We start from the raw sequence: 18,136 nt of genomic DNA on the forward strand, positions 1-18,136 counted from the left end.
AATAGAGCTTTTCGTGGCTTCCATTGCACATGTGATACAAATGGAGGTTACTTCTATGAAAAAGTCCTCAACTAAAACTAGTTTTCCCCAATGCTTGATGCAGAAGTTTCCCTTGTCTTCCACGTTGAGTTCGAAATTTCAGTGCTAAGGAAGTGAACATTGATAGCCGTAAACTCTGAATTAGGTCGGCTGTATAAGGAAAGGCAGGCTGTATTATTATTATTATTCCTGGGTAGGCTGTATTATTATTATTATACCTGGTAGGAATTAAACTTGAAATGCTTCCAGACCATTATGGGTTAATAAAAATGTCACAAATGCACAGCATGTTTCGAATGTCATGTGCGAAAATAGGACAGAAAGGTGATTTTTAGATATGAAAAAGAAAGATATGTTAACATTAGTTGTCATTCAATAAGAATTTAGAATACCTTAAATTAGAACATCTATGGGAATGTTTTTAAACTCTCGAACAAGTCCCGGATTGAGTTATAGTGCTCGGTAAATGAAAAGTCAGTTTCGTTTGGTTCAGTAACTTTCAAGATTTATGTCTCCACGGATAAAAAAAAATAATGGTAAAATTATAGTACTGTATAGTAATATTTTTTTCAACATAATTCTGGTTACTAAAATGAAACTATACGGTATGTAAATCATTCGTTTGGCATTTTTTCCATTCATATGGTGATGGATTACCAAAAATTCTGATTTTCAAAATTACAGTTCTTATTAACATATTTAGTAGAAAATACAAAACCGAAATAACCAATAAACCAAAAATAAATGGTCTCCATGCCATGATATAAGGTATCATGATACAATTACCGAAATCTACTACATTTATCAAATTTCATCACATATTACGGAATTATATTTTATTGCTAATCTTACCAAAATTATTACCAAAGCGCTTCGGTAAAAATTACCGAGCTTTCTGGTGTTCCCATGAACCCAGAAACACTGTAAATTGTTTATTATTTTAATATTTTTTACCATACTTTTTTCTCAAATAAAATACCTTTGTCAAAATTTTGTTGCGTTGCATTCCTGAACATTTCAAATTTTTTCATTTTAAATTGTTAAAATTAGTCTCCATTTATTTTTTCGTTTTCTAATTTAGCTTCTATTAGTCGTTTGAAAGAAACAGAAAACTGTCAATTTTGTTATTGCCAATTGATTTCTGATTTCATAAATCAGATTTTACTGCTAAAGCGTGACTATTTTTGTCAATTCTCAATTTCCACATTGAGTTACAACTCCTGAGAAAGATCATATTATGTTATAAACTAGAAAATCTTCAAAACTTAGAAGGAAATAACTTTCTAAAGTTATACGACAAACTTCTCCATCTGTAAAGAAATAAGAAACAAGAAACAAATTCCAAAAAAGATGTAAAGAAATAAAAATATAACATAATACGAACAGCTGTTACAACAATAAAATTACGTCAGACATTTTGAAAAGGGATTAAAGAAAATTAATCGTTAATTACACCGATTATCAGCACTGAAATCTGCAAAACCTGATAGGAAATCACGTTTTTAAGTTATACGACAACTTAATTAAATTTCTCGATCTCTAACGAAGCAGGGAATAATAATACATATTCCGAAAAAGGTGCATAAAAAATGCATAATGTAAACATCTGTTAAAGCAATAAAATTATGTTAGAAATTTTAAAAGAAATATTAAAAAAACTAATCGTTAATTGCAAGATTATCAACACGAAAATCTGCAAAGTTTCATTGGAAATCACGTTTTAAAGTTATACTAATATAATAATAATAATAATAATTCGAAAAAAGATACATAGAAAACAATATAACATAATGTAAACATCAGTTAAAACAAATAAGTTACGTCAGCAATTTTGAAAGAGGATTTAAGAAAATTAATCGCTAATTACAAGATTATCAGCACTGAAATCTGCAAAACTTAATAAGAAATCAAGTTATAAGATCATTTAATTAAACTTCTCTATTTGAAAAAAAAAACAAGGCATAGTAAAATAAACTCCAAAAAAGATGCATAGAAAATAAAAAATAACATAATGTAAGCAGTTGTTAAAAGAATAAAATTACGTCAGCAATTTTGAAAAAGGAATTTAAAAGAAACTTTAATTTCAAGAATATGAACACTGAAATCTGCAAAACTTCTTATGAAATAACATTTTAAAGTTTTATACGAACATGATAACAATAATAATATAACAAATTCCAAAATATATACATAGAAAAAATATAACATGCTATTAACAGCTGTTAAAACAATGAAGTTAAGTCAACAATTTTGAAAAAGGATAATAAACAAAAAACAATCGTCAAACAGAAACGAATATTAATCAATGGCTTTCCTCTAAAAGACGAATATAAAATCTTTTTAAAATTTCTCAGACGTATACAACTTGACTCGTATAATTATGTTCCTCTACCGGTAATTAGAGCATCATAATTTATCATGTAATTAGAGAAACAGGCAGAACAAGTTTAATGAGCTGGCCCTTTAAACTTCACTTCTTGAAGTAAGCAACTGAAAATCACAACCAAGGGATAAATTAGGAATTTTGTATTTTAAAATACCGAAAATGTAGCGCAAAGTTTGTCATTTGAATACAAGTTTAAAACATTGCAATTTGTTGAAGTAAATTAAGAGATTTTATATGTTTTGCAAGGAAATGTAAAATAATATAGAAAGAAATATATGAAATTTATATTTAATTTTTATCTTAAATTTTCATAATGAAAAAATTATTGAAAATAAGCTGTAAGTAATCTACGTGTCAAGAGAAATTCTAAATATTCTTCTGAAAAAAGAAGTTAAAAATCGAGTTTTTCTTATGAAAAAACGCACACTGCAATAATTTCAAAAAACAAATGGATGGTAATAAAAGTTTACTGCAAGTAATACGTTCCACATTTTTTATTATTATTATTATTACTATTATTATTTTAAGATAGGGAAAAACAAAATTGTTACATCCTTTTAAACTCACATGAAGAAAGTGGTTTTTAAAAACTTATTCTCCGCTTAATATATTTTTTTTTCATTTCATTTTTATTATTGAAAGAATTTGAAGTTTTCATTTTCCATTTGCCAATTCTGCTTGTAAGGGTCAAGAAATGATTGAAGCTTGTAACTCGGGTTTCAAAGAGTATAATACGAATTTACTTTAATCTTAATACGGGCAATATTTTAATCTTTCATTCTAATTATTGAAATTTCCTTTGGAAAATTAGCACATTTGGCTTCTACATTATGCATTGATTGTAAAATGTTGATTTATGATTCCTTATAAATTTTCGAACATTATTTTTTTCTTTGTATCACGCAAGGTCTTCTCATCACAAAAAATAAAGGTTTAGCTTACTACATATTTCACAACAGCTAAGTACTTTAGATTCAACACTAAAATAAATCATACACTATTACTCATTTATGTACAAAATTGAGTATTAGCTTCAATTTTATGATAACTAAATATTGCAGCTCCTATACTAAAACAGCTCCTCTCTTTCACTAGCACAAATCATTTTTTTTTCTGTTTCAGACGTTCATGCTCCAAAACGAAGCATTTGTATTTGATTCTCGCATTGTTAACAACTTCGTTTGCTCATAATCAAGGGTATAAAAACTTTCGTAATAAAAAAGCTACGTCAATAATATTTCTCATTACATTAATGTACCTCTTTCTAGGAGCCTAATCCCTTATCCCCGCATTTTCTTCTCAAGTAACCTTAATCCCTTTCACCCGATTCTTTTACTCACCAATCATTTTAACCACCGGAAAGAAATAAGCACCACCGGAATAAGCAACAATAAAAGAAAAGAAAATGAAACAAGGAGCTTAGTTGAAATGAGTTTAGTATGAGTGTTCAGTTCAATTCATTTCATTTGAATTGACGCAACAAACTTAAGCATTAACCATATTTATAAACCTTTGTGATTTCCATTATTTAGCAGTAGAATGGAAATTTTTGCATGCGAAGAAACCCCATAATAAGAAGATCCAGCATTATGATGTTGTAGGAGTTTAAAGACAAGACCAGAACCTTATATTAGACTGAACTAGTAATACTACTGGTTCTGTGGGAATATTGTAGGAAGCTTATTTTTGCACACGCACATCATTGTGCACTTCATCACGCATTCCATTGCGCACATCCTAACCCTTTAACTAAACAGTCGTTAGATAGTCATTCTGTTGATTCTTCCCACGCAGCTAATGTGATGAAAGCTGACGAGGCAGACGGCCTCCTCATATATGTTAAGTGTCCTGTATTATGTCCTATATGTGAATAAATGTTGTTTAATGTAGTTCTGCTCCTTGCCTTTTCCCATAATATCTATAATGTGAGACATTTCTAAAAGTTTCAGAGCAGTACCTAAATCCAATGTTTTAACTATAAGTTTTAGTGGTGTGCAGGAGATGTTTTTAGGACTGCTGACAGCTTTACTAAGCTGAAGTAGCAGTTAATTCATTAAGCAATAAGGGTATTTTGGAAATAATTACAATCCCATCAAGGAAGACAGACCATCATGGTAGAAAGTTTTAACTGCTGGAAAAAAAAGTGCCTAAAATTCCAGATTAATAAAACCTGCCAAGATCGAGGTAATAGTAACAGAAAAACTCGCCTCATAATAAAAAAAATAGATAGGATTAAAAGATTCAAGAAAGTTCTTGATATATTGTAAATATTTAAAATGATCCAAACACTCCAAACATAAGCATCACGTGGTTCCAGTTAACAATTAAAACAGTTAAATTCGACTCGATGATTTTTCTTAGCCAGAGGTGTCGAACATAAGGCATACATGCAATTATGTGGCACGTGGCAAGTATTTTGGCACTACTCGAGGAATGCATATTGAAGTACATTCATTAGCATTCACGAAAAACAATATTTTAAAAATAAAATCTCCAACACTATCCGTTATCATTGGTGGATTCAAAAAAAAAGCTATTAAGGGTTTCATTATTTTTTGTCGTTATACCCCCATGTAATACCCCATCCACTATGGATTCTACTACATATATAGAGAAAATTGAATTTCCTTCGAAAGTGCGATGAGATATATACAGATACCCCACACTAAATTGTGAACTATGAATGTAGTAATATATTAAACAATGTCATTGGGTGGTGTTTTAATATTGTATTTTGCATAGTAGACTTTAAAAACACCTTCTTGTTTTACATTTAAGTGAATCTTTGCGTATGTTAAATACAACAAGTTATGGCCTAATAGTAAATAGCATGACTGATAAAATATAGCAGCAAGTGCCTCCCTAAATGGGATTAAATATCTGAAGATTTTTTGAATGTTATATACCATGCTGCATTAGTATAAACATGTTTACAATATTAAATGAACGTAAAAATTCAAAGTAAAGTTCTTATTTATTAAAAACGTTTTAAAGAGGCACAAAAAGGCAACAAAGTATACACTTTGAATTGTAATACGTTTAATTTTTATACTATAAAAAATAAAGGTATCTAACATTAATTAAATCAATTTTATTCTATTTCGCTTAACCCAAAGGGATACCACTTTTTGATACTTCATCTCAATTTAATGTTAATCTAAAAGAAAATGCAAATATTGTTGATTCGATTTCTATTAGAAATATGTTGACATGCTAACGCGTAAATGGAAAATATTGCAACGTAATACAAATTCTAGATTTAGAAATTAAAGTGCAACAGTTTAAAGTTTATTTTTAGAAGAAAAAAAATAACAAGTGGCACACTAGACACCCGAAAGTGCAATTGAACTGGCACATTAATCACAAAAGGCTATCTCTGTTCTAGGCATAGAAGAGTCACACTGTGACAGAAAAAGGAAACAGGTGTGTACTCTTAAGTCACTGATGGTTCACTGCCATACAAGTGAAAATTATTATTGTTAATGTTTTTTTTAATTTACGTCGAGCTAGAGCTAAATTATTAAAACGCTTTATTGCTGTATTAGAATTATTTGACTGGAATAACCAGAAAATTCGGGTTTCTGACTGCTGGAGAATAAACTATTAGCTAACTTTTTTGAACTCACAAACAACCATCAAGTACTACAACAATTTCCCTAAAGGTAGGAGGGTAGGTAATTTATTTACGTTGCACTAGAGGGCACAATAGGCTATCGATGATGGTCTGGGAAACATCCCTGAGTATGATCCGAAGACGTGCCATCACAATTTTGATCCTCTGCGGAGGGAGCGGCTCTTCCGCTCTGACAGCCCGACGACCTGCACACGAAGTCGAGCACTTTTCAGCAGAACAATTTGACGCTTACCAATACCGCTCAAGCTGATCAAAGTGGTCACCCACCAGCTTACTGAAAGCAGCTAGTGAATGCTTGAGTTCGATGTTCTACTGGAAACGGAGTCTTTATGATAGCTTAAGGAAATGAAAAATTTTTGAGCACTTTATTGCAGTTTTAAAATTAAATAGCTGGAATAACCTTTAAATTCAGACTTTTGACACGGAACAGTGAACACTTAGCTCTAGCTCACAAACGAGCATCATATAAGACAATTTTTCTTAAGAGTCTCAGTGCTTATGAGTGAAAAGTATAGTACATGAAAAGTATGAGTGTAAAATATAGCATTACAGAAACAAATTGATTACCTAAAATCTGTGGTCTAAGCCTGTAACTGAAAGAATTACCATTATAGTAAATCAACATACTAAATCTTCAGATACTGTTTCGCCAGAGAAGGTCACCGGTTTGTTTTCAGAAACCAAAATTCATTAGCATAACTAAATAATCAAATAAGTGTTTAGTTAAGCTCTAGAATGTGCTGAGGTTCTTTACTTCCAACCACTTGTGCCGCACTCTTTTCTTGTATGCACACTCTTACTCGTATTACTGTGTTCACTCTTTCATATTATTGTATTTACTCTACTCGTATTATACTTCGCTCGACTAGTATTACTTCATGTCACCATTCGTATTACTAATTCATTCGGCCACCACTACTCACTTAAAAGCAATTAGCAAAACCAAAGCGTCTACTTGTAAGCCAAAAACGAATCTAAATCTGATACTGTTGCATTTATTTTATTTATTTTAACATGTATTTTTTACATGCATTCTTTGTAGTGTAATGTAAAAGTTAGGAAGTTGAAAATTTTAATTTATTTATTTACATATTTATTGTTACACATACGCAGACTTGTATGCAATATACTTGTATGCTGTAGCTTGTGTGCTCATTACAAAGAACGGCTTACAATCATTTGTAATATTGAATAACATAAGACAAAAGAAGGACAACACAAAAATTTACCCTGTTTTAGGGCGGGATTCGAACTCTCGATCTTCACATTGCGTAGCGTTTGGTGAAATGGTGAGATAACTCGGCCATTGAGGCCTCGGACTTAAGAGTTCTAAAATTAAATAAGTGTTCTTCTACAGTTCTAGCTCATTTACGTCGCACTGGAGCTGCACAATGGGCTATTGGCGACGGTCTGGGAAACATCCCTGAGGATGATCCGAAGACATACCATCACAATTTTGATCCTCTGCAGAGGGGATGGCTCCCCTGCTTCGGTAGCCCGACGACCTGCACGCGAAATCGAGCACTTTATGGTAGAACAGTTTAACGGGGAGCAATACCGCACACCCTCGGTCCCTACGCAGACTGATCCAATTGGTCACCCACTCGCACACTGATCGCAGCCAGTGATGCTTGACTTCGGTGATCTGGTGGGAACCGTGTCTTAACGATCAGTCCACTGCGGGACAATTAAATAAGTGATCTAGGCTCTAATAAGATGCATGTTAAATTTTCTGTGAATTTGTGGGAATTAGACTCGGCAAAAAATAGGGATAGGAAAAGCAATGAAGCGGTGACAACCGAAATTTTTCACCCTTCAAAATTTGCTCGTTCCTTTGCAACCGGGTAGAGGGTTCGAATCCCAGTGTTACCCTGGATGTACCTCCATGCTGTCTTTCTGTGTTTCGTGCTACCCATTCTTCCACGGGACAAAAGTTTATAAGCTTGCAAATATAAGATACCGCGATATAAGATACTGCGACCAGTAGAATTTTTCACGTTTTTATATAGTAAAGAAAGTTTTCATTTAAAATAATATTTTGTTGTAACAGCAAGTTTTTGACAACACCATATACAGAGATGTGTTGTGTGATGGTTCAAAAGCTTTTTTTAAAAGCAAATATGTTTAGTAAAACACACGGTTCCCAGCAGATCACCGAAGTCAAGCATCACTGGCTGTGGTCAGTGTGCGGGTGGGTGACCACTTGGATCAGTCTGCGTAGGGACCGAGGGTGTGCGGTGTTGGTCCTCATTAAACTGTTCTACCGTAAAGTGCTCGACTTCGCGTGCAGGTCGTCGGGTTACCGAAGCGGGGTGCCATCCCCTCTGCAGAGGATCAAAATTGCGATGGCGTGTCTTCAGATCATCCTTAGAGATGTTTCCCAGACCGTCGGCAATAGCCCATTGTGCAGCTCTAGTGTGACGTAAATGAACTACAACAACGACAACTTTAGTAAAACATACGAAATTTGATTAAATTTAAAATTGTTTATTAATAAATTCCATTATTATCGATTAACTTTAAAAACGCCTTTCGTTAGTAGGCTTGTTAGAATAATTGAGATTGATATGACTTGATTGCTTTACGAACTTTTCATGATTTTTTTTCTGAATTTTCTTGATGGTTATAAGGTTTTGGCTTGTATCATAGAGTGAAAGGGTAAGTCAAATTGAGAAATGTATTTTGGTATATAGTAGATTTTTTCTGTTGCACAAAAACTTTCAAAACTTACTTTGAATGTTACCTGTGTTGTCATAAAGTTGTGAGTTCTTTGCTAGCTAGAAATTTAGAAGAGAAGAAAATTTAACAATCAATGCAGTATTTCAACATACAATACGTATTGAAAAAATTTAGCACTTAAATAATACTATAGTAAGAAGTATGCAGAAATAGAAGCAATTTTTTATGAATTCAAAAAGTAAGGAATGGTGAAGGTAAGAAAATTAGTCACTTACGGGAAATAAGTCTGTCAATATTATCCTGGCGCTTTAAGGGTTAAAGTGAATTTTAAAATAATAAATTTAAAATATTATTTAAATAAAAGATGGAAAAATGAATTTTACCGATAGTCCAAATTTAAAGAAGTTATGCGGTTAAAAACAAAACTTTTAAATATTTTCAATGTTGAAGATTTAAGATTCACTTTCAGAGAATAATGGTAAACTGAATTTGCAATTTCTACTAATTTCCTAGCTATGCACTAATCTTTCGCCAATTAATTTTAATAATTTTAAGCGTAAAGTGTTATTTCACCAAAATTGTAACAACATCGAAATAAAATTAATTTGTTAATATGATAATAAGAAAGCTTATATGCTAATGAGTATGCTAGTATGCTACTAGCTAATTATATTGGGTAAAGTTTCGATAATCTCATTTTTGGAATAGTTTCTGTATTATGTTGTACTTTATCATTCATAATTCTCCACTTCATTGCTTTACTTTATTCTTATTGTTATTATTACTTTCATTATTTTATGGTATTATGTTTTACTTCATCATTCATAATCCCCCACTTCATTTATCATTTTTTGATTATAAATTCATTGTAACCAAAGACAAAAAAAATCAGACTGAAAAATAAAAAGCATATTTAATAAATAGTTTAACCTCACTCCACGTTTACCAATACATATTTGAATTAAGATATGAGTGTTTTAAATGTGAATAAAAATACTCGCATGAAAAGTTTCTTTAAATTTAAATTCAAGTTCAAAATAGAGTATTAGAAAACTTCATGACATTTAATTTCACTGAAGCAGATCATTTTGCGAAACTCCAACTTATTGAATCGAACCTTTTTACATTCAGAAAAAACTTTAGAATTTCTTTTTTTCGAAAATGATCACTGGTTTGCCATTCGCGTAGTATTTAATATCAAATATAAGCATAAAAATGAAGTATGCAATCTTTGACAGCTTATTTATACGAGAAAAATTTTGACATCTCCCTACCAGTTATTTGACAGCCGGAAGCAAATACCAATTGTGTAAGCCAAAATAAAATTTATGTCAAATACTAGAGTTAAATGAAGCAACCAGCCTACTTTTACCTACACTTACTTTTAATTTAAGAACATGTACCATCTTGACTAAAGCTGAAGCATGTGGGAGTTGATAGTTTTCAAATTTTTGTGACCAATTAAATGAATTAAATAGATTTTCTGTCGTCTTAAAAATTTAAAAGCTCTATTTTTGAGAACTTCTATTGATATTGCTCATGAAATTATCTTGCCTTCACACATCAAGAATATCATTGCAAGGAATTTCACCTTGCTTTCACAAATGAAATTAAAAACTGAGATTGAATAAGATTTTTTTTCCAAGAAATCTCTTAAAATTTTTGTAAAGCTCAATTTTTTCAAGAAAGCAAACCGTTTTCTGAACAAGATATTGTTACATTTCAATGATATTTGTCATATAGTTTTATAATATTTCATACAAAATTTTTAAAAAAAGAAATGATTTTTTTTTTTGCTTCAAAAATAATTTACACATTTTTCACTCTTGTGGTATAAAGATACGTACATGCGGTCCGTAAACATACTGTATGCTGCGGATACAGTATGTTTACAGACTATTCAGTGGTATTTTTAAATCTTGTGGTATGCAGTGGATACAGTAATGTTTGCTGACTATTCAGAAGTTTTTTACCGGTACCTCACCACTTTATACCACCACGCTTGTGGTGGTATACAGTGGTGAGGACAAAGTACTTGGTAACAATGCAAAGTCATATGTACAAAACCTCACTACTGATACAGTGGTGAGGACAAAAATCTTGCAAGAATGAGTGGAAACTGATGAATATATAGTCGAACCTCCATTTAACGAGGTTGCTAAATCCCGATAAGTTCGTTATATGGAAAACTCATTAAATAGAAAATCGCCTTTTAAAATGCTTATGCAACACAAAACAGGTTTTAAATTCATAAACACTAGACATAATTAAAAAAGCAATTGATACACCTTTATCTTGTAAACTAGTATCTACTTTTTATTTTATATATCTTAGTCACAAAAGAAATTGACATTGAAAACAAGAATAGAGCAAAACATTATCCAGTGTTACACTATCAGTGTTGCACTTATACATTTTAAACTAAAAACAGCTACATTTATGCATAAAATTCTGACTGTACTTATTTGCTGTATAAAATTATAACTCCAAAGTAATTTTAAATAGGGAAAGTGGAAGTTGAATAGAGAAGTGGGAAATAGGGAAAGTGGATCTCAAGGAAAAAATTCGTTAAATAGAAAATTCACGTCGTTATTTGGAAGTTATTTTACGTAGAAATTTCCAAAATGTTCTTGGTTCCTCAAAAAAATTCACAAAATAGAGAAATTCGCAAAATGGAATAATTCGCAAAATGGAGAAATTCGCAAAATGGAGAAATTCGCAAAATAGAAAAATTCGCAAAATGGAAGTTCGTTAAATGGAAGTCCGACTGTATATCATTAGATAAGTATTCTTTGTACCACTAAACTAGTGAAAAACTACACAACAAAATCGAAACAGCAAAAACAAAACTGCATGGAACACAAAAGAACCTCTTTTTTTGTTAGTAGTTTTACAGTATTCAGTAGTTTTTTTTTTCCTTTTCTTGCTCCAAATATAGTTTACACATTTTTCAGATAATGCCATTCTTGCGGATATACAGTGATGAAAACAAAATACTTGCAAGACTAAGTAAAAACTAATGAATGCACAACCTTCAGTAAATATGACTTTATACGACTAAATCACTGTAAAATGACGAACAAAAACAGAACCGTTGTTTTGTTATCCGTATAGTCCTGATTTCGTTTTGTCGTTTTTATTCTGTTTTGTAGTTTTACACTGGTTTAGTAGCACAAAGCCATATATTTATCTAATGATATATATTAATTAGTTTCTACTCATTCTTGCAAGAATTTTGTCCTCACTACTTGTATACTACAGGAGTATATATGGCTTTGTACCTCGAATCCAGTGTAAATTTACTAACAAAATAAGAAATGCTATTTTGTGCTCCCTGAGCAAAGTAGAAAATTTAATTATGAATAACTATTGATCTATTAATCACAATTTCACATACTTTGATGCAATCTTAATTATAATGATGTGCAAGGTAAATTAAACGGCAAATTAAATATAACGGTAAAGGAAATTTAACCCATGATCTATTTATTACTGAGGATATTTTATATTAGCATTGTGGTCGGTGCGAGCCGGGTGCGGAATTCGTATTAATCAGACATCATTAGGATTCAAACCCGGGGCACCTCAATGGAAGGGGAGCTCTCTATGCCCTGATCACCACGGCTGCATTTGTTCATTTGATCATTTTCATCAAGTTTACATTTACTTATATACAAAGAATTTACAAATTCAGATATTTAAAAGTTTTAATTTTTTGGCAAACACTATACAGTAGAAGAAATTTTGAAATTTCCACCCAAACTTCTCTCCAAAAATTGGTGTTAAAAATCAAAGTAATTCTTGATAATAAACTAAATTATTTTTTTTTATTTAATATTATTACCAAATGAGTTTTAACATAACATTACAAGAAAAAAAGTTAGCCCCATAAATGCTTAATAGTTCAACAGTCGATTAGTTATTTAAACACATAAATTCCGTCATCTCTAAGTCGAGATAAGACCAAATAGTAAAATAAAAATGAAACTCCTAATCATAAGCTTTCATTTAATCATCAAACTCATATATTCTGCAAACAGTTTTAATTAAAATAGTCAGATTTAATATGCAGTTTAATTTAAGTAGAAAATAGATGAAAAAAATTATAGAGCTCATTAAATTCGATAGGCTTTGTTTGAAAACATGAAGTACACATCATTTTTAGAATTTTTCTATTAAGATTTCCCGATTGAATTTTTTTTTAAACATAAAATTAGCTTTTTTTGTTGAAACAGATGAGTAACATAGATACATGCGTACGCGTTATTTAAAAAATAATAATTACGTAAAATGAGGAATTTTGTAACATTTAAAAAAATAATTTCTTATTTTAATGAAGAATTTTCACTTTAACTTTAATTACTGTTTCTAGAAAAAAAACTCTCGCAAGATTAATTCTGAAATATTGAAATCTTACTGAAAATTAAATATCTAATAAAAAATTTTAATTAGACATCTATTCATACTCTTTCTAAAATTTCAATCGGACATTTAATGAAATTTCTGTGATTAATTCATGATACTCAAAAATATTAGCTCGGTTTTTTTTGTTTTTTTCTTTTTAATGATGCTTTATTATATCAAAGTTCTTTTAAAGGGTGGCTAATGGCACAAACTAATGCAATTTTAAAGAAGTTAAGCGATATACATTTGATTTTCACTGAGATTAAAATTTCATATTCAAATATAACTACGTAGCTTTAGATTGTTTTATAAAAAGTCTCGAAACATCTATCATTTGAAATTCTCAATTTAGGATTATTTAAAATTATAGAAATTATGTAAACTCATCTCAGATCACGTTCATGATTATTGATCTTCGCTTAGCGATACATAATCCAATAAAACTCTGAAGTTTAAACTTCACAAATTAAACACCACAAACCACAACAAATTATTAGTCTCTGAATCAGGACTATTTCATGCCATTCTAAACATGCAGTGAAAAAATGTTGAGTGTGTTAAATACAAAACACAATATGAAGTTTTTATGTGAATTAGGCTTTTTGAATCTCCTGTATCAATAAAAATGTATCTTGCAGATTCTTAAATTTTACCTCCGAAAGACATAGATATTTTTTTTTCGTCACATGAATTTATTTAGTATTCTAAGGGATACGTAGAATATTTATTTTCTTTGGCAGCTAATAATTATATGAATGAATACAGAAAGATGTTATTCATTGACACTGAACCACTATGGTTCAGTGCTAAAGACATTAATGTTAGTGTTAAGTAATGGAGTTCGATCCCTACCCAGTTTCAGATTGATGGGGGGAGGAAAGGCGGCCTGGGCGCAATGCTAACAAAATTGCTACACTCATGCTATTGGTCATGACATTGTGAAGTCTTAACCTTCATGACCTTCCTAGTTTCGACTTTTTAAATCCAGGCGCCTTTAACTAATCGCTCTCCTATTTGACACTATCTTAAATAAAATAAAATGTAACCTCGGACTTTTTTAGTTTAAGTAATAAATTTTAAAGGAAATAAAAAAAACTTTTATAATTTGGATAAACTACAAGCAAGAGAAAAATCTTCAACAAAAACTGTTTTGTAAATTAGCCTCCTGTCCCACAATGAGCTGTACTTTAATATCAAATACTTTACCTTATTCATTAAAAAATTCTTAGAAATAATTTTTGAAAATATCCATTCCATCCTAACTAAAATATTTCAAGAATTTATTTTAAACGTTTGGTTTAAAATATTATTGATAATGCTTCTTTTTTTTCAATTCTTTGTAGTATTTTAGCTTTAAAAGAGTAACTCAAACAGAATTTATACTTCTATTAACGCTTACTTTCCACCCGAAGTGATTTTTAAAATTATAAATTATAAAAGTGTATAATCCATGACACATTCCAAAACTAACGCATACACAAAACTCCAAAATTTATTTCCTTTCCAATAATGGTTTTATGGCGTTGACAACAAAATCCATAATTCACGTGAATTCTGAATATCTCATTTCCATACAAGTTTAACTTATTCTAGACTTAGTTCTAAAAAAGTTACACTGGGGGGAATAAATTAAAATCAGAAACTCAGATTTTATTTGTTCGACAGCTAAGTTTAATACTTTATTTTTTGGTTTCATTTAATTCATTAAAAAGTTTTAAAACCCTGTTTAACAAGTGCTAAGTAAGTTTTACAATATATACAAGAAATCTACTTACTTAACAGCAATTCTTTATAGCAACTAAACACATTAATTTATTAAATATCAGCACTAAAATGTGCTTTTGTAGGTATTGTAGTATATGTAGTATGAGAAAGTATCTTGAGGAAGCACAACATTTCAGTTATGTTTTAGTTACAAATATAACTGAATAGTATATACATTTTAAGATAATATAAAATAACTAGTGGGCTGCGCTCCCTGCTCGCTAACGCTCGCCAATCCCCGAAAATTGCTACGCAATCTTATATGGTTCGCTTCGCAAACCAAGCTCGCTTCGCTCGCTACTAACTTAGGTAAATTACAAATGCACAAAATTTAAATAATTCAAAACAATCATTCAAATCGACATAAAAGCTTTTTTTTTAAAAAAAATTGCATCTTTTTAGTAAATAATAAGTCATTCAAATAAATTTGAATTCCAATAAATGACATGTAATTCGTTAAGCCTATTAGAAATGTGCTATATTATAATTCGTGATATAAATCAAAAATCGTCAAATAAATTCGTAATATATAAATTCGTGAAAAAAAGCACTTTCGAAAAAATACTAAAATAGAGATCTAACGACAAAGACTACTCACTTCTGCCTAGCTTAATAGTATGAGATTGCCGCAGCTGATGGTCTCTGGTTATTTCAGTTTCCGTTTTTAAAAGCGCTATATGTTGAGCCACCTCAGCTAGATTTGGCATGTGACATTTTTAGCGGTAATCATTGGTTGATTCGCTGTGTAAGAGAAATAGTAACGTAAACAAAACAAACAAACAAACGTTGCCACCGGCGGAAAAGAAATACAGCCAAATTGGGAGCCACGTAAGAGAATTATATATATTAGTTTTTTCTGAACAGCCTTAAATGTATTTTTCGGCATCTTTATATGAAATAAAGTCCAAATAGTATATGCAATATGTCTCACATTTAAATTTTTATGCAAGGATAAAAGAGAAAAAAATTTCAAAACTGACGAATTATTGCTGAGAAATAATTAAAAACTGTAAAACTAATTAGAATGCTTCAAAAAATTTAAAGTTGTTTCTCATGGTCACATTTTAGCTCCTCTTGTATTTAGTAAATATTTATAAAAAATAATATTAATAAAAAATATCTTCATAATACATAATAGACGTTCCCAGGATAATTCCTTTAGTATTTTAGAGATTTGGGGACACGTATAATAAACCGTACTTCTTAAGTGGGGGTATTTTTGCATTGGACTGTTCCTACGTATTGTTTCTAGATAGCTACTACTATTTGACATTTTTTAGGAATTCTTACTGGATAAGAAAGCAACATTTCCATTAAATATAGTTATATTTCATTACATTTCCATTAAATATAGTTCCATTAAATATAGTTATATAGCTTATAGTTATATTGCCCTAAGCTGTTTAACTTTAGGGATTTGTATGATATTTTATTTCCTTTTATTTATTCAATGGTTTTTCTTTTATTTTTAATGATCGTCTCTAGAATAAAAAAAAATAGTTAACAATATTCATAATTTCGAAGATTACTTTGTACACAGCTGCCCTTCAACTGTTATAGAACTAGTCGCAAATACTCAAAATATGCTACAGGAAAATAAAATATAGATGAAAGAACTGCAGAAAAATTCAGCTTAAAATTCTGATCTTTAAACAATTTACGAAAGTTTCACACATGATGCACGGTTTCTGAGTGGTTTAATATTATGCTCTCAATAAAATTATCAAATGTTAACTCACCACTAGGGTACCTTTATTTTCTGTTTAGAATAAAGTATACTTCGTCGTGAATTAACCTTGGTATTTTAATTAAAACTGAGAATGTTTAATTTCTTCAACCCTACTTACACGTGTGCAAATTAAAGACAAATCTTACGAAATAACAGTTGTATTTCTCAAAAGAGTAGTGAAGTATAACGCAAGTGTATGAATTATAATGCATAGCGCAAGTTAATGAAGTAAAACGCATGAAAATTTAAATTTTTTGATGAAACATATTGTAACGCATTTTAATGTTTCATGCTTTTAAGTGGCCGAAGCTTTGTGTTTAAAAATATATAATTTTACTAACATTAAAACACTCAATAAAGTAATTAATATTAATATTTTGTTGCCTAATCACTGCTCTTAAGCTTAGCATACTTTAAGAATCTTTAAGGCAAAGCAGTATACATTGCAAATTATTATGAGAGTGGGTAAAATAAGAAAACAGCTTTTGAAATCTGTATTGTAAAAACCGTTTGTAATATTTCTCCGAATCCGGTGTTAAAAAATTCGGAAGATTGTATTTTATTTCAAGTTATTACTCAATCGAGCGTTCAGACACACTTTAAAGGGTGTAGTTAAATCTAAACTCCAACAAATTAAGCAGTTTACGCAAAGATCAGATGCTTTTACTTCTTTAATGAATTTCATTGTTGACTTCAGATGCTGTGACAGAATAAAGAACATTTCAAAGAAACAAAGAAACTGTTCTAAAAAGACAAACATTTTTGTTGTATAAAGGAGATAATTATGTTATCATAAGTTTTGCATATATCTGTCAATTATGTAAAATGATTTTATAATTAATTTAAATCCACTTCTGTCTTGTTAAGCTTTGTTTAAATTTATGTATTCTCTTTACTGTGTGTTTGTTCGATTAAAAAATTCCATCTTTAGAAAATTTATACACATCTATATTGTATCATAAAAATAACTTTACCGACTCTTGTGCGTATCATATCTTACTGTAATTATAAAATTTAGTGTTTTCGTGAGATTTAAAAATAATTTCTGCACTCTATAGAGTTACTATAAAGTTAAAGAAATCAAAGATAAAAAAATCTTTATTTAAAATTAAAGGCAAAACACTTTAATGAGCTATGCTTACCATATAACTTTTTTGCGAGTACAAGCTTTGAAATTATAATTAGGAAGTTTGAAAAAGCCTAACTACCGTAAATTTCCTTTAAAAATGGGCACTTTCCTTCTAATTAAATTATTTTAATTCATAATGGAAAAATTTCTACTTCCATTTATTTTTAAAACAGAATTGATGTTTAAGATCTTCACAGTTTTTTAGAAACATATCTTTATTAACAAATATTTGAAAGGGTTTAGTTTAATTTTAAGTTTCAAATAGAGAGTTTTAGACTTTTATAGAATTATATCGGTACATAATTATATAATTTTCCTTTACATTAATTAGCTATTTGATTTTTTATACATATATACATATATACATATATA

At 30.0% G+C, this 18,136-nt stretch overlaps 1 long non-coding RNA gene across 1 annotated transcript in view; it reads left to right on the forward strand.

The window, feature by feature from the left end:
• Positions 1–8,526: 8,526 nt before the first annotated feature.
• The window catches only part of LOC107455370 (uncharacterized), a 106,871-nt gene continuing 97,261 nt past the window's right edge, over positions 8,527–18,136 (forward strand). The window contains exon 1 of the long non-coding RNA XR_001585568.3: positions 8,527–8,717. This is a non-coding gene — a long non-coding RNA (uncharacterized lncRNA). The remainder of the gene's footprint in view (positions 8,718–18,136) is intronic.

This window comes from Parasteatoda tepidariorum, chromosome 2, assembly GCF_043381705.1.
Source record: "Parasteatoda tepidariorum isolate YZ-2023 chromosome 2, CAS_Ptep_4.0, whole genome shotgun sequence".
Taxonomy (NCBI): Eukaryota; Metazoa; Arthropoda; class Arachnida; order Araneae; family Theridiidae; genus Parasteatoda; species Parasteatoda tepidariorum.